At 35.6% G+C, this 23,158-nt stretch overlaps 1 long non-coding RNA gene across 1 annotated transcript; it reads left to right on the forward strand.

Moving 5' to 3' along the window:
• The first annotated feature begins 12,250 nt into the window (after positions 1-12,250).
• On the forward strand, positions 12,251-22,919 carry LOC121659183. The gene is made up of 3 exons (XR_006014198.1): positions 12,251-12,531; positions 22,406-22,481; positions 22,762-22,919. It is a non-coding gene; the product is annotated as an uncharacterized LOC121659183 (long non-coding RNA).
• Positions 22,920-23,158: the final 239 nt, after the last annotated feature.

A 23,158-nucleotide genomic window follows, 5' to 3' on the forward strand; every position in this document is an offset into this window, starting at 1 on the left:
AAAGACATGTAGCAAGATCAGAAATCTCCACTAGCTTAAGTTAATGGTGTCTTCTAGTCTCAAGAGAGATCAATAGTTATTCAAACAGGGTCTGTAAAAAAAAAAAAAAAACCAAACACAAAAAGTTAATTTTTCTGAGTGTTGTGTGTGGTTTGTGTTTCCAGATTTCTGTTTGTAAGCTTTCTTTATTTGAGTCTTTGACTTATTTGTGTTACTTGGTGGGCCATTCAATTGATTTAGGAATAAATTTGAGTGACAGCAGAGCTTTCATGAAACAAGAGCTCAAAGATAAGTGCAAGTACCCGATAAGGAAAATATGTGTGTTTATACCTTTTTTATATGTGAAGGTAAGATTCAGAAATGAGCTAGGGTGCTACCGACCAGAGATTTAGGCCCCTCAACACCTCGTGGACTTCATAAGCTTGAGCAGTTTATGTATGTTCTCTGTGCAAGCATGGGGAAAGCTGTGGAGCCTGGGAATGGAGTTCACCATAACTAACTCATGGCTGCTGGGAGTGATGGAAAAATCTGAATAAATTCTCCTAACTTTTCTGGAGAGTGTATCTGATTGATCTTCCGAGTTTGACACCATACGGACATCAGTTTTCCCAGTCCGCAAATTTCTTTTGGAGATAGGATTGAGATCTACGTTAGATTACAGATTGAACTAAAGACACAAGTGAATGTATCCTTTCAAGTTAAAGTGCCTGGAGCAGTGACTGTAAGATTCATAGGACCAATGAGAGAATGAACACTTGGAAAGCTACGTCTGTGGCTCAGTGGAGTATGCCCCAGAAAAATTACATTTAAAGCATGTAAGTATCAAGTTAAAGTGCGATGAAAAAACTCACCACAGTAAATGTATAGACTATATAGAACATATAGAATTCAAAAATGAAAGATAGGAAGCAGAATTGTTTAATTTCCAAATTAGAGGACACAGCATTGAAATCCATTTCCTCATTACATTTATAGGTGATCTGAAAAAGGGGTTGCATCAAGAGGCATTCCAAATAATATGGACCCTAGCAGTCAGGATTAATACCTGTGAGGTTCAGAAAGTTTTAGAAAAGAAGTCTGATAATGATTGGGCAATAAAGACATAAATTAAATATGGTAAAATTTTAATTTAAATTTAAAGACATGAAAAAACAAAGCTCTTATTTGACCTATACAGAGATGGACTCCAGAGCTGGCTATTTGCTCTTATGAGTGGGGGGAATATAATAATGAGATTATAAATCTAGATTTATAAAAATGTATGGTAGTCAGAAGTAGGTGGTAGTCAGAAAAACAAAAAGAACATTACGAATTATTAGAAGACAAAACTGCAAAGAATCAGTAAAATCTACAGTTTCAAATACAGAGTAAATACTAGTAATGCTGAAAAATATTCAGAAAGGAGTAAAAAAGGGCCATCCATCAAATGGATAGAATAATTTCCATAAGGAGACTAAGACTCATCTGCTTGGCAAAAAATTACCAAAATTAAATATGGTAAAAGACTACAGAATCATGACTGGCAGTGAGAAGATGAATAATGATGAACAATGTTCGCTGTTGTTTCCAGTGAAAGACCAGAGGGACATTAAGTGAAACTGGAAGGTGGCCGATTCAGATGAACAAAGCAACATATCATTTCTACCAATTTATAATCACTGTGTTTTAGAGAAACTGTAGATTATCTATGTTCAATGGAGAAAACAAATGGGAGAGAAATCCTTTGAAACACATTAAGAGTAGTTTTAGATTCCATGTAACAAGTATTTGGAAATTAGGAGAATGTTTTGGGGAAATATCACAGCGCAACTATCGAGATTTTTTTAATTTTCATATACATTGTCCAAAATAAGTCTGATTTGGCAGTCATAGCCACGCCAGCACAGGTTCAAAATCCCAAACAGCAGCAGAATGTTCACATCAGTGAGCCCTAGAAATTTGCTTTCTCTGTCTTGTGCCTTAAGTTCTTTCCCTTGTAAAAGAGAAAGAGAGAGTGTAATTTTGAATCCTCATAGGCTATTCTATGAACAGAACCAAGTCTCTTGGTCCTGGTGTATAATCCTCAGGGATTGCTGTTTTAAATGAAATTACTCTGCTTTTGTTTTAGCAGCCACTGTCAGTATGTGACCTTTCAGAGCACATGTAGAAAATGCAACAGTCAGGGACATTTGCTTTGTTTGTTAAATGCTAACATTTCTAGGTGCTCTCTACCAACCCATGTATCAGCATACAGCTAAGTCTTATGAAACCAAATACAAGTATCTGGATCCCCAGACTCTCATTTTGCCAGTGTAAGCCCATTAAAGTAAAAAAAAAAATAAATAAAAAGTGTTCTGGATGAAAATCTGGGATTAGTGTCCCAAATACTTGTGAAGAGTCCCAGTGTTACTAGGGTGTCTCAAGCCATCTTCTCATTTCTGGATTCTGAAAAGCAACTACAAATTTCTGAGGTGCAGAGTCTTTCAGATTTCCAGTCAAAATTCAAGGACCACTTAGTAGATATTCACTGGTGTGACAATGCTATCCTTTTAGCTAAAGTAGTCCTCTTTCTTTCATGTTTAGTCATCTGATGCATGTGATCTGAACAATCATAACAACCTCTGCTTTGAATTTTAATTATATTCAACCAAATCTCAGCTTCTGAGTGCATATATCATTTGAAGCAATAAGGTTATCATGGGAGTTCTACAGACACATGGATTGCAAATTTAGCAGTAATCATGTTTTTATTATTAGATTCTGTTCTCAGCACACAGTATTGCATTAATAACATTTCTGTAGAGATTTTAGAAGGGTGCACTTTTTTTCTGTATGTTGACTTTCAGGGGACAGTCTCTATGTTGTCTGTACTTATTGCTACGTTTGTGTCATTTTTACAAATTTACTCCTTCTAAGTACCTAAGACAACATACACAAGAAAGAAATCTTTCTGGTTATAGACAGCGCAAACCTTGTGCCTTGTCATGTCAAATGTGTGTTTTATATCCTAAGGGCTGTAGGGCTGTGACTACTACTACCAAAGAAACAGATAAATAGTGCAATGTTTGCAATAAAGAAAGCTGATGATATCTCATTTACTAAGTGGATATGCCTATTTAAAAGATATTAATATCTTGATAGAAGACTTTGCAGAGAATTAATCAAACAAAAGGCTCTTGTCTCTACCTAATACACACTGAAATGAAGTAGCTATGTAATAGACTTTTTGTATCTCACTGGTATGCTGCACATTCAGAGATGTTCAAAGAGTCCTTTTCCTGTGAGACTATCATTGAGGAAAAATCACATGTGCTTGTTAAAAGAAATACTAAAAGTTTATTGAGCATAATAATAATAAAATCAATACTATAAAAATGTTCTGAGATAGTAGAGAAACATTAGTCCTAACAGCTGTAGAAAATGCTGTTAAGAATCAGCTAGAACAGTTAAAGGTTATGGACTATTGTTCTATTTCTCTGCTTAATAAGGCTTTACTTTGGTGGCATATGGGTGTGATTTAATTCTCAGACATATCTTTTTGTTGTGAGACAAAATTCACTGTACCACAGATCAATAAGTGTTGGAGAGGATGAAAGTTTGGTAAGAAAGTTTCACAGATATGTAGGCTTGGAAGATCTCTGAATGTAGAAACTGAGAATGAGATAGAAATGAAAGCAAGTTTTGATATAGAGTAAAAGATGTTTTGCTGAAACACTGAGCACTGAATAACTGAGAAGGCAAAGGTTGGAGATGAGTTGGAAGGAGATTTTTATGATTAGGACAAAGGTATGTGACTACAAAGACATATTTTTCACCAAGTAAATAAGTCTCAAGAAGAGCATAAGTAAATAGAAAACATGTTTTTACCAAAAAGAGCTATCACAGGCAAAGAAATGTCGATGTAGCAAGAAGAAGAGAGGTCTGAGAATTTTCCATTGTAAGCTTAAATTGTAACATACTTACTCTTGTGATTGGATAAAAATGACTATAATATGGTAATGGTAGTAGCTATGATAGGCTATGGCAAATGTAAAGGTATTGTGTATGGTGCTTATTGGTTGTTATGTATTAAGATACTCAGCAAAGAAAAGTATATAATGCTTTGTAACTTGAACAGAAAGTGGCTTCAGTATGCCTACAGCTGGAGCTGGCAGCTGTAGGGCTGGCTCTGGATACCCACTCCCTGAAATGCTGTAACTTCGCCTATGCAAGAAACAGCTTTCAAGAGAGCCGCCTGAAGTCCAGACATCCTTCATGAACATTTCTCCTATAAATAAGCAAATACAAAGTTCAAAAAACACCAAACTAACAAGTTAAAATTAGAAGAATTATGAAGCATAATTATTCAGTTTTGCATAAGTTTTATGCCAGTGTTACCATTACACATACCAAAGTGAACCAGGTCTAGTGCATGTCAACCATGAAAAAAACAGCTAAGGCAACCAACTTCTAAAATTAAACATTGTTTAATGCAGTCTATTTATTTTAATCAGAAATAAACCCCTATTTTTTTCAGTTGTCAATTCTCCTGGTTCTTATGTACCATTTGGCAGTCAATTTCTTACAAAGCGACTGAATATATCTCTCTAACTCATTACATGGACATCCACCAGCTATCATTATATTTTAGTTAGTACTTTCTAGTGAATCTCACATTTTTTATATAAAGGTTCATTGGAGGAGAAAATGGTATCTCACTTCCTCTCTAGGAAAGACTCCAGTTTGTCACAGGTACATGCATCTTGTCAGCAAAAGAAGCAGGTTCAACTCCTCAATATTGAGAGTAGAGAATTGAACCCAACCATTTTACCTGTCATGTGACTATTATTCATTTGGCATAGGGATAAAAGCACTCTGACATCTTACGTTTTTATAAAGGACATGCTTTATTTTCATAGTGTTAGGAATCCACTTTTTTAGTGCTGTAAATTAGGGCAAAGCTTGCTTTCCTGATGACAGGTATGAGTATGAAAAACAAAAGTTTAGTATTTGGCAAGATAGCACCAAATTACCACCTTCTGCAAGAAGGAAAGAGAGACATGCAAGTGGAAGCAACTGAACAGATGGTATCAAAGTTGAAAGGGAACGAGTAATTTCACCTAACTTTACATTGTAAATGTCTGTACCTGAGGTAGCCTTTTTAGGCTCACTTTATATTCATTGAAAAAGCCAGTTTAATCTGATATTTAAGAGTCACTCATATTGGGGTAGCTCCATTCGGAAGGGATAGTCCTCCAAATACTAGGAAAGGAGCTTTGGGGCACTAGCTCAAACACAGGTGTCTGCCAACAGCTAGGTGGATACCATCACAATTGTGTTATTCCTGTAGCTTTTTCAAACCCAGAACACAAAGCTCACAACACTTCTGGAATGCTATGGTGCTGCATGGGCAGTGGCCAGGAAAAAAAACCAAACAACAACTATATCTCAGATGAGACCGTTTCTCCAATGAGAACCACTATTGTTATTAGTCATCACTCCTCTAATTTTTTTTCAAGCGAGTACAACATCTCCTGGTGTTTTAGTTGATAATGTTTTTAAGAATCTGCCCCTGGAGTTTCATAGGTCCTTTAGTTTCTTATTGAAAGTCAGAATGACAGCATTCATTTGTTTAATTTGAAATTTTCTTGGTTTAAAATATATTCCAAATAAAATAATCTTAAAGGAATAAGTTCTATTCTAAAGGGTACACTGTGGTACTCTTAGTTTCTGAATTTTGTTTTGCAATTAATTCTTTCTCTCCTTAGGAAAAAGAAAAGAGTCAGTACTATAATGCCAAGCTAACTGATCACTGCAATTGACAGTGATGTTGCTTCTAATTATCTTCCCTTTAATTTGCTAAGTGGGATGGTATTGGTTTTTTTTAAAATTTTAGTGTACCCTTCTTCCTTCCTTTTTCTGCACTGCCATTTGTTCAGCTACATTTGGGAGGAAAAGAACTTTGTTAAAATCCTGACAAACAAATGAGAACACTATGAGGGACACTTCTCTAAAGAATTATCCTTCCCTCACTGTGCAAGGCACTCCAAACAATGGTGAACTTTAACATTATGTGTCTCTATCTTTCCAGGCTCATATGTAACTTTACTTCACAAGGATTTTAATCCAAGAGATTTGTGCATATTTCTTGCAGTGCACATGCAGAATAAAATTTTGGTCCTTACCTTTACAGAATGAAGCCAATGGCAGAACTCCAGTAGTTCATGACAGTAATTTGGATATTTGTAATCTACCCTTCAGCTTTGCCCTTCCTGAGGGCAAAGAGTGGATCTTAATTTATATACATTTTTTTTCCTTTTAAAAGCAGACGCCACCTATTCTGTTTCATATAACCAAGGGAATTGCCTCAGCCCTAACAAAAGGTTCCATGCAGAATTGCTCTCACTATTACAGCAACCGTTTGTGTGGCAGGGAACAACACGGCCCAAAGAACAGCATCTTCCTGAAGGATATATGAAAGGGATTCTTCCAGGAAATAGAAACACCAATTACCAAGAAAGTAGCCATGTCATTTAGACACTGGTTTGGCACAGCTTGTGCTCAGCAGCACAGTGATTAGTGTGTAACACAACCATATAGGGGAGTAAGCGTGTTTTTCACACTCTATCACTTGCACACACTCAAGAGCACGTTGAACATGACCACTCAAAATATTAGCCGCTTTGAAATTCCCCTGCACATTTTGGAATGAAATGTTTCTGTCATTACAGTATTTGAGATAGAGTGGTTGATTTTCCCCCTTCATTTAATTAGTTTTTTTCTTCTGTATTCTTAGCACAGTGACTTCTTCCTCAAGGTTTACTGCCTCCATGTTTATAGGCTCTCTAAAATAAGGGTTTTTCTTCATCATCATTGGACAGTTTTAAGTGTAAAACATTATGAAGTTAATCATTAAGTTCTGAATCTCTTGATGTGTTTACTTTTTAATATCACTGCTCATGCTTAGGATGTTCTTAATAGTTAAAATAACAAGTCACTTCAGGTCTGGAATTGAAGACGAAACATACTTTTCAAAATCTTAAATAAAGGTTTCTCTTGGACTGAAGACTATATTAAGAGGTGAATCTTAAATATTTGTAATTTTGGAGTAGATTTTTTTGAACAAAAACTAACAACTTGCTTAACAAACTAGAAATATAAGGGAAATTTATATCCAGAGAACACCTACCATATTTCTTCATATGACTGACTACATTTTCTTTGTACAGGACTCTGATCAGAGCCTAAATGTGCCATAGTTAAAAAGAAAAAAACTGTCCATTATGTTTTGGACTGCAAGTGCCATCTCAAAATAGGCTCAAAAAGTACAAATTTTTTAAATATTTCTCTACAGTCCCTGACTTTAAGGGATCCAGTGCCTCACTATACTGTGAAATTTTTTTACAGTAATACATATTACTTCAACTGTTTCATTTTCTTCTTTCAAAGGGAACACAGCGATAAGGCACTGACAAAAAAATTTTTTGAGGCATTCTGATCTCTTTCATTTCAGCCTGAGACTTCTTAAGCAGTTCTTCATGAGAAGAAAAGCTACTCAGTAATTGGTTTGTAACCTTAATTTAAGCTCCTTAATTTAAGTCCAGAAAACTCATGTTAAAATAAAAATTGTTGTGTGAAGTTCTGTATTTAATATGTCAGAAGGAACCAGGATACTGAGATTCAAATACTTAACCACAATAGGTAAAGCTGCTGAAACACATAGTCCCTCTTTACTCTGGCAATGGCACAAGCTGAACATGCCAGAAACATATTTAAAAATAGGTGATTATCTTATTTTCTTTTTTAATAAATACTGACTGTTTAGACACTGGAGTTTTAGTTTAGTGTTCATATTGGATATTTTAAAGAATACCTGTGAGAAGAAAGGCAGGTTATGCTATTTGGTACAAGTACCCTCATTTCTAATAACTACACTGTTCAAAGCAAAGGACAAGGACACTGTGGCTGATATTCTGTGTATTGGCAAAGATTTTTAAGAGCAAGTAAAGTCTCTGCTGATGACAGATAGCACCTTTTCTGACTATGACAGATAGCCATTCAGTGAGCTTTCTATGTATCCACTGCACAAATTCTATTTCGTCAGCCAGATAAGGAAAACCGATAGCAGATAGAAATCTGTGTCAACACAAAGTAAATTAAAAACAGACGTCTTCCATCTGATAGTACCTTTTTATATAATGTAATTTCTTTAGCAAATGTTCTGTGTTTTACTCCAAAAGATTATAGAAAAAGTGTGGCTGATGGTTTATAGGGGAAATAGGCAAAGCTGCACAGAAGGGCATAACATCAGTAGTAACAAAAAGTAGTTGTTTAGTATGTATTATAAACCCCTATTTTTTGTCACTTTATAAAAGCCATACTTTCCCTCTTGCTCTAGGAAAAAAAAAAGATATTACGGAGACAAAATATATTCAGATTTATGAGGACTGATATTCCTATTTCCTGTTAGGTACTATGAACAAATGTTTGCATACTTCATGCTCTTCAAACTTTCTTCCATGCTTGTTTTAGATGTTATTTGTTTCACTCCATGTATTTTAGTATTCAAGGAACTTAGCGGAGCAAAATGGAAAGTTTTAAAATGGGAGTAGAACATTCCATGTAAAATTCCTATTAACAATAGTGGGAGGTCTTTATCTAATTCTCCATTGTTTGTATTGAAAATTCATTCAAAATTTCAAACAATGGAGCTTTAATAGATTACTGATTCATTTCAAAAGATTTTCAGAAACATCTGGTATTTCACACACAAAAAAAAAGTGGCAATTGGGCTATTGAATATGTCAAAGGAGACAGAAGCATACTGATTTGTCACAAAGAGTAGTCCCCATCACTGTTTATCACCAATTGCTTTAGAAAGACGTTTAAAGAGAGCAATACATGTAATACACATTCGATGTGTAAAATCAAGCATTCTATGGTAATCAACATTGTCTTTAACCTTGAATCAACTGACAATATATGATTATAAATACATGTTCTCTCTGGAAATAAAAGAGGCAACATAAGCAAAGAGCACAAAAGAATACATTAAAATTACTTCTATAAATAGATTCCATTATAATAATTTGATGTTCAACATCTTGTTCAGCCATCATTTGTATGCTACTATTTTTTACCAAATAAAACCATTCACAAATAGCCATGCTGCACACTTGCAGAAGTCAGAACCTATGATTTATAAAAAAAGTATTAATGAAAAGAGGATAAGTCAACAGTGCAACTCACTGAATTATGCTGTTAATTTTTTGCACTGCTGACAGTATTACAGACCATTAGCATGTCATCTCTTTATTGTACATTTAGTGGTTTTGCAAAATTTGAAATTGATAATTCTGAAAAGGTCTTTCTTTAACCTAGAGCTAAGATTGATCCACAATACTCTGTTCATATGATTTCCAGGTTTTCCGTATAGGTCTAGCTGTGACATGATATTTCCATTCAACTCTTGATCCAAAAAATGGGCTTGAAGCTTAAAATATAAAAGAATCTTTAACTTGTCAATGCAGGACAGCAATCGATGACATTTTTAAGTATAATTAAGTAATTGACTCCTACTGGATTTACTAGACTTAGATGAATTACAGTAGTTTCCTGCATTACTAATGAAATTTTGCAAGCCAGGTTTCTGATCCACAGTCTAAGGAATTCAGAGAGAACCTCTGTGCAAAGCAGAGGTAGAATGGTTCACAGCCAAAGTTGTCAAAGTACCTTTATAGAAATGCGGAATTGAACGAAAGGGCACTGTAGGTATTCAATCCACTAAATGACTGACAAAAAAACCCCCACAGAATATAATAAAAAAGCAGACCAATGCCAGTAAAGCTTCTACAGAAAAGTTATCATACATGATTCATTTATTTGGTGGGGTTTACAATAGTAATTTCTTAGGAGAAAACGAAGATCTAATCTTAAAAACAAACAGTAAAAAATATAAACTACTAAGATATGAAGAGGCATAAACTATTTGCAAAGTTTCAAAGTCAAGGAATAAAACGAGTGAAAAACAGAGGTCACATTTTGATTATTTATGAAAATATGCAACAAAACATCCAGTCTGGTTTGTTTTTTTTTTTTTTTTTTTAATTTAGAACAAGATGTAGAAATACAGGACAAAATCCAAAAATAAAATTACATGCATGGGAATTTGGAGAGATAGGAGCATTCAGAGAAAATTTTCCAACACCTTCAATTTTTCCACACCTTCAACACCTGTCACATCTTAGAAATTCAAAAGATTTCGTGTGTCTCATTGTTATACTAAAAATTATCCATATAAAAATCTTTTAAAATTATATAAAAACTGTAACCATTACACAAATTTTATTTTATTTGAACTTGGACCGCTGAGATCAATAATGTGTACTCATCTTTCCATGGGATAAGTGTCAATAACTCTCAATAGAATAAAAAGTGTTTATTACAAATGCTTATAGTAAGGATATTTCAAATTTATTTGCCTAGATTCTGAAAGTTTCCTGATAGTGGAAGTGATACAAATGAGATAGAGAATCTGCCTGCACAGAATTTTCCTGTACAGAAGGATTCAGCTTTGATAAATAACCCTGTATGAACACAAATAGTTAGTTTGAATTGAAACACAGAATTTAAAAAACATATCTGTTTTGCTGACATAGTGACAATGCCATTTTTCCCTGGACTCTAAAATGGTTTCTCACTGGTGCAATTTTAAACCCTAAATTCCATTAAATTGTTCATGCACTGAAGAAACCAGATAAAGTGATTAAGTGTTTTATAAACCAAAATTTTCTTGTTTGTTTTCTTTGGAAATTGCTGGATATAAAAATCTCTGTGGGCACTGTCCATTATTGGCATATAAAAGAACACTACTGTAATTTCCTTCTATACTGCAAAGTATTGCTGGCTGATGAAAATGGGTTTTCACAAAAGTTTTCATTTTCCCTCCTTGTTGACCAGATGTTCATCCCCTTCACACTGTTAGCAACTGTGATAATGTCACTCTTACTTAAAAGCAAGAAAATTTACAGAAATTTAACTAGATATATTTACCTAGAATTTACCCCAAAATCCTTTTCACATTTTTAAGCAATCTTTCAGGATTTAAATGAAATTTTAGATACAGATTCAGAAATTTTTTTTGCATAGCTTATAGGTTATTTTATGGTTTTGGTACAATAAACCATCTTATGTTTTTTCTAACTCATATACATTTATTCCCTATAATTATGTTTCTCCCATTTCTGGTTTTCATTCCATCTTAATATTCACAGCATTACAAGGACTATGAGTTATAAGACAACAGAAGGAAAATTTAGGAAGGCATATATCAATAAAAATAGTCTGCTGAAAAACCTGTAAGAATTGAGAGAACTTGGTTGCTGTAGTGTGTCATGTTGTTTCTGACTTTGCTTTGCAATCTAGCTAGCTGTGCCACAGTTTTACAAAAGACATATAGTCCAATTCCAGCACTATAAATCTGCAGCTTGACTATTTTCTTCAGAATATTGCTGGTATTCCTTTAGAATCCCATGTGAATGGAGCATTTCAACCCTTGCAGACACTTCAGCTAGTTGATGATTAGCAATCCCTGTATCATCTTAATACCTGTTGCTGTAACATAAGTATAGCAGGACTTGTAAAGCAGACATTTTTGAACTTGGAATTTGGTGAAATTTTTTCCAAATACAGACTCATGTTTGAAACTTTTGTTACTAGTGTGTTCCTACATGCAACCTCTAATACTCCCCGTTTTAAAAATCTCAAAATGTCAGCAGATTTCCCCCACATCTGAGGGCTATAATTGACAGGATAGGATTAAGAGAAGGGTTTTGATCTATTCTGTTTAGCACTTCAATTGTTTTCCCTTTAGTTTTATACTGGGTTGGGTTTTGGGTTTTTCTATTGTTGTTGGTTGGTTGGTAGGTTTTTTCCCATAATCCAAAACATAATGAAATATTTAACTCTTCTTTAAAAGAAAAGAGAAGGGAGCTTACAACTTAATTGCTAAATAATGTAGACCAGAAAAGGGCTGATCTTTTTCACTCTTCCCATTGTTCTTTCTGGAAAGCTTTGTTGCTCTATTGTTTTTCTGTTTGTGATGTTTGGATGCATGCAGGAAGATGTAGCAGGGATGAGAAAAACAGAGGAAAAATGTTAACTTGATACTTTGCACCCACAATTTGGGCCAAAGAGCAAGTACCTGCAATCAATACCTTTACTTCTACATTGTAGAAAATTTGCTACTTTTGGGTTCTTTACCCTTCTATATTAGGGATGATACTGATTGCTACATACTACCAACAAAGAGATATTGATCAGGACATTCTGGAGACAAAGATAAAATTGCCTTGTGGTTACAATAACTCTTATTCTTAGCAGGAAAGAACAAAATGTACATGATACAGCAAAAAGCATTTCCAATGTGATTTTGTCATGTTAATTGACATTCATTCCTTGTCAGTTCCAGGAATATTTATGTCTATTGGTTGGCTGAGGTTCCAGCTCACAATGTCACCATGAAGAGCTGAAGAAAGGCTTAGACATTTTCATGTCAGTACCACAGGAAACTTGGTATCTCCTCCTTATTTTTGTTCCTCAGGTGACCGAAGCATTAGGCAGCAACATTGTGTGTCCAGGACTGTATCTTCTGGGAGACAAACTCTCAGCAATGTTAGAGCACTGGAATTTCCTACCTTGGTTTTTAGGCACTGACAGTGAAGGCAGGGAACAGATGCAGTGTCCAAGGCAGCGTGGATTAGAAAGGCAAAAGAGCAAAGGAGACTGCATATAGGGGGGGTAAATCGGATTAATATCTGTTACTGACTTTCATCTCCTTGATGAAATTGCCTCTCCTTCTGGTAAAAGCCCACCATAAGGACACATGGAGACTATAAATATATATCTATATATAACATTTTATTCTGCCTTAATGCTGAAGGAGTTTCCTAATGTGCACTGAAACTAGGATGTCTTCACTCCCTTTCTGTAAATATTTTCACTCCAGTATTTCACTTAGTTATAAGGAGATATGTATATTTTTTGAATAATGAGAGATCCCCCACCCAATACCCTCATTGAAAGAGAGTAGGACCAAAAACACACAATGTTATGAAGAATTAGATGGTAATCACTTTTGCAGTTACTGGACAAATCTTTATTTTATCCATCCTTCTTTCCCTGCTGCTTCACAATGATTCCTTCATAACTGCAAATAAATAGAGTCCTCAGCACTGAAGGAGAGCTTTCCCCAACATTGGTCTTCAGAACATTACATGGCTAGTGAGTTGAACAAGAAAATATGGATGGCCCTGCAGGATGGAAGAGAAAGCAAGTACAGCTACAACAGACTGGAGTTACAACAGCTCACTAAAATGCTCCAAAATTTGTGCTGGTTTTACTTTTTAGAAAATGCTGGTATGCTGCTATGGTACCTTATTGGCCCCTGCAGTACACCTGGTAAATATAGTAATAAACGTTTCACTGAACACTGACCTAAAACATTTTTAAAAAAATAACAAAACCCTTTATTTTTTGCAAATCTTTTCTGACTGCTGTGAATATTGCACGACACACAGATTAGGGGGAGGAAGGGAGAATAAAAAGAGGATGATGACCAAATGCCCAGAAAATTAAAGTTTATAGGGTGATTTCAATGCCCGTGGACACTCACTTAACATCTCTCTGACTTCCAGTCTCCAAAAAGAGTATGAAAGCAGTTAGAATTAGAAAGGGTATGAAAGCAGTTAGAATTAATTTCATGCCACAGTGAAAAAAAATCAAGTACTTTTATAATTCAGACAAAAAACCAACCGCTTGTTTTATATCTTTCTATACAAAACAAATCCAAATTAAACCAAACCAAACCAAATAACTGGGGTTTTTACCCAGAAATGTTCTTTTAATTTTCTCTGGTTTTCTACACACAGAAGTCTTTTGAGTCTTGATGCAAGAAGTATAGAAAAGAAAACATCATTAGACTGAGTGCACAGTTATATTTCTAAGGTGTCAAGCACACTCTTTTACTACTTTCACATTTGTTAAAAATTATGACCAATTAAATTTCTCACTGAAGTAAGAATAAAATTGATGCTTAAGAATTTAAGCATCATACACCTCATAGAAGCCACCACAACAGTGACCTGGTAAACACACTGACAAAAAGGGATATATCTTTAGCTGGAGTCCCAAGACATCTCTGATAAGCTCATCCAAAAACTCTGTGTGATGGGGAGTAGCTGGCAGAACAAAGAAACCTTGATGGATCCAGGATAAAGAAACTGTGATAATGAACTGATCTCCCAGGAAAACAGGAATCAGCAATCATTATTCCAGTAACAGACAATGTGCACCCTCTTATGTATCTACAGTAAAAAGTACAAAAAGTAAATTGCTGCCTACTCAAAGAGAGCTTCTCTGCACATTTTTCCAGTGCTTAACCTGCACAAGGTCTCCTAGACAGACCAGTCTTGATGGGGGTGCCTGCCTGACTCCGCACTCCATGACACCAGGACATGGGTAACCACTAAAGTGACAATTTTTTCTTCAATGATTGGAACAACTTGGTGATTGCTGTAGCAGTAACAGCTTGTATGATGCATTTATGGGGCACACACACAGGCAAATGTTCATAAGCATGTATTTGCTCCCATAGCTGGAACTCAGTAACTGCTTTACTCTAGTAATATATATGCATACATACATATATAAATTTAACTGCTCTCCTAGTAGAAATTTTGCAGAGACTTGTGTGTATGTATATACTAAGAATTTGGTTTTAATAACAATAGCTTTGTAGTAACTTGTAATGAAGACATTCTCAGAAACATCTGTGATATTGTGTATTGTGGAATCCTGTGAATCCCAGTCTCCATCCTCATATACCTGCCAGTCAGGGAACCCTCATATGTCATGATAGTGACCACTACAACACCATAGCAAAATTGAATGTTAAATTACTACAACAACTAAGACAGAAGAGCCTCCCAGAATAATGGAAGAATGCTTAACATGTTTGATAAGGTGAATTTCTACACATTTGATAAGGTCATTCACTGCTGTTCCCTTCTAGATAGGGATTTTTTGTTGTTATGTACCATTTTACATTTCATCAGACTAATGCGTATGAAGGATCAAATAAACCAGATATTTCATAGAATTACAGAATAGAAGAGAATCATAGAATCATCAAGGTTAGAAAAGACCTGCAAGATCATTGAATCCAACCTTTGACCAAACACCACCTTAGCACTAAATTTCATGTCCATAGCACTAAGTGCCATGTCCAGTCATTTCTTGAACAATTCCAGGGACAGTGGATCCACCACCTCCCTAGGCAGTCCATTCCAATGCTTAACCATCCTTTCAATGAAGAAATTCTTCCTGATTACTAACCCGAATCTCCCCTGGCAGAGCTTGAGGCCTTTTCCTCTTGTCCTGTTGTAAGCTGACTGAGCAAAGAGACTGATCCTCACTTGGCCACAACCTCCTTTCAGAGAGCTGTAGAGAGCAACAAAGCCTTCTCTTAGCCTCCTTTTCTCCAGGCTAAACCACCTTTACGCTTAAGATTCTGGCACAATGTTTAATATAATTATCTCGGATAAAATATTAGGGAAGTAGTGCTTCCCAGGTTGTCAGGTGCTGCCACACAATGCTGAAGGAGGAGTTCAGTCACTCACCAGCGTGGAGTGAATGCCAGGATTTACCACAGAGGTAGGACCTGGGTCCCTAGAGATAAAATAACAGATAATTATAAATGCCCAAAATATATCTCAATGGGCATTTAATGATTTCAAAAAACAGAACCTTCATTCTGGTATGGAAAGAATCTCACTTATCTTAGAATTGGTAGTTCTTCAGAATAAATTGCAAAAGTGATAAGGGGAGGAATAGCTTTCATAGATCTCCACAAAGTATGAAATATATTGTATTACAGTAAACATCCCAAACATATTAACACCAATAAATAAAGACAACAGTACAGATGAGACCATTGATTTATTCATAAATTCTGATCTGTTTTCACGTTTTTTATGACCCCACTTAATCACTGCATGTTTTTAAGGTCGTCATAACAATCTCTAATGTTTTTTTTATTATTAAATGATGCTTTACAGGACAGTTCTATAATCTTGTCAAAAGACATTTCACTGTATGTTTTTTATAAATGAGACTTATTAGTCTCAATTGTGACTACCTCCTTGTAAGATAAATATTCTAAAAGTTGAATAAACATATTAAATAAAAATCCCCTATTTGAAATGTCCCTCCCTATTTCCAGTGATTAATGACCAGCTCTGCCATTCATATTGCATTCATAATGCAGCACATATTTGTCGCTTGCTTGGGTCCAGCCCACTCTGTATCTCCTCCTTTACTCTGCCCTACTCATCCCTCTAAAGGCAAATAGTGTAAAAAAACAAACTTATTCTTCCCAATTACTTTGCATACTGTCACATTACTGCATCATATTGCGCTGCACCCCTACAACTAAAATAGCCAACCTAGACTATAAGCAATAATAGAAATGTAAGTAAACTAGTTATTGAAAGGTATCTATTATCCTGCATTTAAAACAAGTCTCTGGAAATGCTTACGATCTAGCATGGACTTAAGGGTTACATAAAATTATTATTTGTGTTAATAATACCTACTGTGCAGTTATCAAGTTACTATTCATTTTGATAGTGTGAAAAATGAATAGATTAGGTCAGACAGTAATAACTTTTTTCTGTTTTTTAATTTACTTTCTGAATTTATCAAATATATTCTAAAATTTGTGCTATTTATTTTATTCTGTGAATCATACACTCAACTGTCTGTTGTCATGCCACATGATTCTTTGCTTTATTGCTTGCTCAGTGGCTGAACTAACAGAAAGACATGTTTCAGAGCAGTAGCCCATGTCCACAACTGTGGCATGAAGCAGGAGACTGAATAGCAGCAGCAATCCAACTCCTTTCATATCTCAAAACTACTAGTTTCTCCTCTCATAAGAAATGTTGTGCCAGTACTTGACACCACATTACCCTGCCTTGTGTCAGCTAACTGCTAGGTGCATTGCTCCCAAAGTGGAACCCATGATCCTGGAACAGGGGTACTCAATACACCACATATGGAGAGAGTTGATCACTTCAGCGCTGGATTTGCAACAATGAGCCTGCTGAAAAAAGGGCTCTCTGAGCTGGCTAATAAAAAAAATGTAATGGAGAGAGTTTATCTTAAGCTTTTTCCTAATCCACAGTTAAAAGCGCTCAATTCAAGGCTGAGTGGAAGCAGCTGGTATATCCAATCAGGGTTTACAGTCAGAAACACTCCCAGAACTTGGAGAATAAGTTTTCTACAAGACAGCAAGGAGGGAACAGCCTGTCCTTTATGCTATAGCTAGGAAAAGAAGGGACTGAGATTGGAAGAGATTCCCTGTTGTCCTTCCCCTAGCAGTCATAACACTAGCCCAGAAGTTACCCCTAGTACACATTCACTTCTGTCTGTCCTTTGAGGGAACTGCAATTCCCTCAGGGACTAACCCACAGCTACTTCCACCATGGAAGCAAACATACTGCTAAGCCCCAGTTTATTGCAATCTAATATTTTTCAATACTGAACTAATTTTGCAATTCCTCTCTATTTCATCTGCTAAATCTTCTGATTCTCTGCTTCTTAAGCTCCTTTTCTCATTTATTCTACTCCACTTCTTACCATAAGCAATTTTCAGCTTCTATTAGAGGCTGCATTCAACAATGTCCCATTCTTCCTGAATCTTGTTTTACCTTTAGCAATGGGAGTTGCTGTGGTGGCCCTGGATGAAGGTTGCCTTTCTCTGGATAACTAAGTACTCACAATGATCAGCATCAGATGAAAAAATTACCTTTGACATTGTGTTCTCTCTTCTTTTGTGAGTTCTCAGTTTTAAGAAGACAGGATCAGCCATAAAAAGAGCATCACCAGCAGTTCCTGAGTATCTTCATTAATTTTTTTTCCTCTTTATCTCCCAATGAACAGCTTTTACAACTTATAATATTGTATAAAAGTCACCATCCAAGGTTTTTCCCTCTGTTAAAGCATTCCGAAGCTAAAGAAAAAAGCAATTGAGAAAGCAATATAAAGTCCTGCTGGTGAAATCCCTTCATTTTGAGCATACTGTATTTCTTGGTGCAGATGAGCCATCCACTAATAAGTTTTTCAAATTATCTAAACAAACTCTGAACTTCCTGCTGGTTCATTTCTCTGCATCCTTCTCTTTTCTCTTGTTGTCAGCGTCATGGTTCCTTCCATGCTGTTAGACCACCTGTTCAAAAGAATAATAATAACAATACCCCTTACTGTTAAAAATATAACATCTCTCCCAAGTTAACAAATTTCCCATTACACCACTTTAAAATTATCTTGGTGCAATTAACATATCCTGATTGATCCCATTGGAAGTATCCAGGCACTGTAATGTAACTAGTTAATCGCCACAGGAAGAGTCAGCCAAATCACCTGCTCACACTCATGATGGGGTCTAAATTGAATTCCACAGGAGCAAGCTCTGGCAGAAGTCACAGTTTATTTAATATCTGCCAGGAGTAAGCTGTGCTGTTACGGAAGTAGCACATTCCCTGTGCCACAGTCAGTGCAAACACAAAAGCTCAGTTTAGTGGGTATGCCACAATCCAGTATCAAGCCTCTTTCCTGCAGCTGGGCTCCCTACAGCAACAGTTACCTCCAACAGAGAGATGGTTCCAAAATTAAATTGCCTTCCCTCAAATACTGAATCTAATAGCTTCAATTTCTCTAATTGCTCTCACTCCCATGGCATCCCTTCCTGGCTCTGGTAACAAGTTGAGTGTGGATGTGCCTTGTCCATCCTTGGACATAGGGATAAGGTTATTGACATTACACCCCGCAAAATCTGCATAGTTTAGCAATGCCTTAAGGTTTTCTTAATGGGGGGAATTATGATTTTTTTTTTTTTTTTTCTATTTTAGTGCAATTTTCCCCATAGGATAGCTTTGTATTTATGTCAGCCTTTTTACAGCAGGGAGAACAGTAATAATCTCCAGCTGTGAGGAGAAATCAGGTGCAGATTTTAGTTCAGTTATGTAAAATAAAATAAGCTATGAACTATGAGAGATTGCTGAGTCAAGATCTGGCCTATGACAAATGTGCAAGTGTGGAATATGATTGATACCTTGTTAGTATTGTATTTTTTTTGAAGACCCAAGCAACAAACACAAAACAACTACACATAGATCCTATTGTGTTAGAGTCCACACACAAAAAAAGAAAGTAGCAATTATTGCCCAAAAGAATTGCAATATAACTACATGGAATAATATCAGTTCTTTCAAAGAAAAGAGGACTGAGCAATATATTGCATAGTCAAGATTTTTGCAGAAGGTTGTGGCAGAAATACCAGGAGTCACAGAGGGAGGAAATGAAGGCAAAATGTCTCAAATTCAATCTGCAATCTTAATCAAGCTCATCCTTTCCTTCCTCTGAGGGTCCTGATTAGCTGCACAAAATGACTGATTCCAAGTTTCAGCTTATTTTGAATAAATTAATGATGTAGGTTGAGGCCACTTCTGTGAATTATGATAAACAAAAATGACACCCAAGGTCATAAACTCAACCTGTCAATCAGGCAAACAAAAACCAAACAAACGTGGGATTGTTTGGATATACCAACAACGTAGTCCCATGAAATGCTCATATCCCAAATATTCCAAGGACAATCAAGTGTCTTCATGAATAATTCACTTACTTTGCTGAAACAAGTTCCTCCAAACTTTATTTGGTATGCCCATGGTATAACTTCTAAAGGAGAGAAGCATTTCATTCATATATAGATTTCTGAATTCATGCAATAGCAACAGTTAGGCATGGTCAGAAATGACCCATGTTCATCTAATTAAAAAGCTACCTTTAGCATGATTTAAACTTATCTTCAATGTTTACAAAACCAGCACCCTACCCTTTAGAAGACATTTGAAGTATCTGTACCTTAAACAGCAAAACATCCAGAGAACAAACACAGCTATATCAAAAGAAAATGCTCAACATAGTCAGTTCTGTTATCTAAAGGTCAGTATTGAAAGTTATATATGTAAAACAAATCTTGATATTTTTTTCCTTTGGGCTTTATGGAAATATTAATTACAACATTAAGATTTGATTGTATTATTGTGGTGGTTTATGGGGCGGTGTTAAATTAAAAAGCAAGAGGTTGTTTTCCACTGTTGTTTTGTTTCATTTCTAAGTCAGAGACATGTTTTCAAGTTTGGTTAGGAACAAACTCCCATGTGTCATGGGTCTGAGGGGAGCATGGAACAAAAGGTCAAATTTCACTTGCTGCTGCAGGTTTTTGTGTGGAAACCATACACATAATTGGAGAAGGATGCAGCCGGAGAATGACTTGTACGGGCATGGAAAAGCCATAGGAACAAATACAATTTAAACACAGCTGGGAATAAAACACACCTAAGAATGTTATATTCTACCTTTTTGTTGATGCTGCTGTAGGGTTGGGGTTTTTTTATGGGGAGTATTTTTGGCTTTCTTTTAAATTTTAATGTTAATGATTGCCTGCATAGAGAAAACTTATTCAAGGTGGTGTGTTTTCCCTGAACTCTCTTAGTTCCATCCTCTTGACAGATGTTCAGCACCTATTGTTATTCACTACTATCCAAAGTATATTTACTATCTTTTTTATGAACTACTTTCCCAGAACCACATACTTACTTCAAATTTCCTATTTTCTGGGTTACATCTTCTAGATCTGTGCAGAATTTCACTTCAGAGAACTAAGAAAGCCCTTCCATATTAATGTTACCATCCTGAGCCGTGGTTCTGAAATTTTTCAGTTTGTTACCTATACTTCTTCCGCATTGTAATGAGGATAACTGGAAGCTGCTTATTTTTTAATGAAAACTTAGATTCTTGAGACTCAAGAACACTTTTACTGCATCTTCTGAAAGACATTAATATCCTCTCTATTAATCAGTGAGTAATTGTTCTCAAAGTTTTCTACCAGAGGACTCTCAAGTGCATGATATGATAACAGCATAATCTTAGCTTAGAATGCTCTCTCCCAGTACTGGCTCAGATTCTATTTGTGCTTTTAAAGGATGCTCTGCATTGAACAATCAGTTTCAGTGATTTATTTTCCTCCCTTACAGAATAACCTCTTTTGCTAATCAGTGTGTTGAAAGATTCTTGTATTTCAGATTATTTTGGAAAACATAAGCAGTAGTTTTATGTGATTGACTCTTTCTTGTTGTTGGGAGTCACACAGAAAATTTGCTCTTACAGTCAAGGAGTGTGTTTGTTTAGATCTAGATCACCAAATGATTAATCACTGAAATGAGCATCAAAATCAACACTTCATAAATATGCTAACAAAAATATAGACATTAATCTACTCAGTGATACACAAGCAAAACTAGTAGGACTTGAATTTCAGGCTCGTCAATAAAAGAAATCTAATCCTTTAGAAAGAAGTAGAAAGCACAATAAGAAATGAGAGCTTGGTTAATACAGAGGAGGGAAGAGGGAAGATTAAACTCTGCTTTGTATAGCACATGACCCATGTGACAAAGAATAGATTACAGCACTGTGCATATGGATTTCCATGTGTGTATATATATATATATATATGTGGGTGCGGGTGTGGGAGTATGTGCATGTATATATATATATATATATGTATATTTAGATGTTTATTAACTAGAGTAAACTGACAATGCAATTAAGCCATAAAGATATTATCATAAACAAAATTCCATTAATATGTCAACAATAATTTTACTAGTTTTCGTCTCACTTTAAAACTGATAGAGAGATGTTCTCTTGCTTCCTTCCCAAGGTATTATTTTCTGTTATCTGATATTTGCTTCTACCAAAGCCAACTATATATTCTTGCTTTAGATGAAGTTGAAAGCTGAGAGCCCTTGAGTCTCCAACAAGGCTTTTTCATATACATATGGAGCGAAAACTTGTCTGGGTTTTTAAAAGGACTGGTGTATACAAAAATGAAGCTTGAGATCTGAATTTTATGTTGAGTGCTAACAATATATAAGGGAAGAGAGCTTTTATTAAAGTTGCAGAATAAATAATTTCTACCAAATCTCCAATAGTCAATGAAATAAGCTCTTCTTGGTTCTGTTTGGTTGTAAAACTTGGCTGACTGTTGGTCATTTCAGTGGAAGCATGACAAGAACACCTGAAAATACCTGCAGCTAATCTCTGCAGTAGCTAGATTTGTGCCATTTCAGACTTGCTAAACCTAAACTCACTCTTTGAACTGAATCTGGAAATTACCTGTAAATGACAACAACCTACAGACTACAAAGGCAATGAGCTCCCAAGGGAGAAAGCTGTAGACAGGCAGGCTGCAGCAGTAAGCAAAATGATTAGCAGATGAACTTCTGACAGATTCTAGTTGTAACTGGGGCACTTCCAATTACAGCTTCTTCAGCTTGATCTTCCCTTCAAAGAAGCAGAATCAATAAAAAATGGAAGAGCTCTTCCACCACAGAAGAATGGTAAGCTGAATACTAATATTTTCCATTCTTTTTCCTGTCCTAATTTTTCTTTTAGGTGCTATGTAAAATGTCCAAAAACCAAAAGTGAAGTGACTGGCTGTTGTTTACTATGTTTCTTCACTGTGATGCTTTGGTAGAGTAGTGTAAATGTTTCACTGTAGAACAGAAACTTTTGAAGCCAAATGTAGGATACAGCTGATTAAATAATTATATAACTGATCAATATTAACTATTTATTATTTTTACCAATTTATTTTATTTTATTTTATTTTATTGACAGTTTAAATCACATAAAAATATCGTAATAATTCACTGGAATTGTGACCCTCAGAGTAAATGTATTGCTGACCTCCTCTGGATATTGCACTTTACACATAAGTGATGCTGTGTGCTTCACAGAATCACAGAAACATTTAAGTTGAAAAAGACCTTTAGGGTCATTAAGTCCAGCCTTTCACCGATCACCACCTTAGGAACTGGTCCATAGCACTAAGTGCCATGTCCAGTCATTTCTCGAACACCTCCAGGGATGGTGACTATACCATGTCCATGGATAGACCATTCCAGTGCTTAACAACCCTTTCCATGAAGAAATTCTTCCTCCTTACCAACCTAGAGCAGCTTGAGACCATTTCCTCTTGTCCTGACGCTGGTTGCCTTGGAGAGGAGACCAACCC

The sequence above is a fragment of the Corvus kubaryi genome, unplaced genomic scaffold (genome assembly GCF_017639235.1).
Source record: "Corvus kubaryi isolate FWS band 111438036 unplaced genomic scaffold, C.kubaryi_AGA036_p1.0 split3-73, whole genome shotgun sequence".
NCBI lineage: Eukaryota > Metazoa > Chordata > Aves > Passeriformes > Corvidae > Corvus > Corvus kubaryi.